Here is a 1,168-nt window from a genome sequence, read left to right on the forward strand (position 1 = left end):
TATATATATATATATATGATCGAGCAGATAGGTTCAAATGTATTCTAGTCGTGACCATCTCATCTATTTTTCTGAGAATTCTCTGAATACTTCAACTGACGACACCTCCGTCAGCCATAGATGACCCAACCGCTGGAGTGACCGGAGAATCACGACTTCTCCCGCCTATGATACACTTTCAGTGAGCTCTCACGAGCCAGAAAACTACGAAAGGATGCGCTGTTATATTGCTACAGACGTTCATGATACCCAGGCCGCCGCTAAGAGAGATCTATTGTTTGTGTGGTTTCAAGAATTCCCTAGCCTTGACGTGCACTCAAGTCGGATTATAAGTAAGGGACGGTTGCTCCGGACGCCCACTCTCGTTCTCTCGATTCTTATTTCATGAACTAGTCGCAAAGGAAGACCCCGGTGATTGGAGGTATACCAGAGGCGTAGCGGCAAAGCCAAGGCGAGATTCATGCCTCATCGCACTCCAAGTTACATATCTCTCAATGATGTCACTGGATATTGCCTCTCTAACCGATGAATCTTGACCTCTGCTACTAGATTTTCCTCCGTTTAATCCTCAGGAAATCCAGTCTTCGCATGCGCTGAGTGATGAGCTCGCTTTTGAAGAATATCACCATATCTTTAAGAATTGTCGACGGATCTCAACAGTTTAGCCAGCCAGGCAATGCCGTTGCCAAGGAGGTGGCACACAAGTGCAAACAGATAGTCCGTGGAGCTAGCAAGTGAGAGCAAGGTACCGGGTGGGGATTAGTGAGAGACAAGCTGTCCCGGAAAAAAATGGGAAGAATTCTTACCAAAGTCAACTGCCCAATCCTGACAGCCATTACCCCCTTTATTCAGGGCTGCTATAGCTAAGACTACGTTATCTAATTTATCTTTCATTTTTCTTAAGACAACAGAGTGATATGAGGGAGATTTGGCTGGGTTAGCAGGTTGGGCGACCACACAGAGGTTTCCTCTTAGCATCGGCATCGTCGTCGTCGTCGTCATCATAATCATCATCATCGTCATCATCATCATCATCAGCAGCAGCAGCAGCAGCAGCAGCAGCAACAACAGTAGTAGTAGTAGTAGTAGTAGTAGTAGTAGTAGTAGTAGTGGTGGTGGTGGTGGTCGTCGTCGTCGTGGTTGTTGTTGTCGTGGTTGTCGTGGTACT

Source organism: Octopus bimaculoides, chromosome 14 (assembly GCF_001194135.2).
Source record: "Octopus bimaculoides isolate UCB-OBI-ISO-001 chromosome 14, ASM119413v2, whole genome shotgun sequence".
Taxonomy (NCBI): Eukaryota; Metazoa; Mollusca; class Cephalopoda; order Octopoda; family Octopodidae; genus Octopus; species Octopus bimaculoides.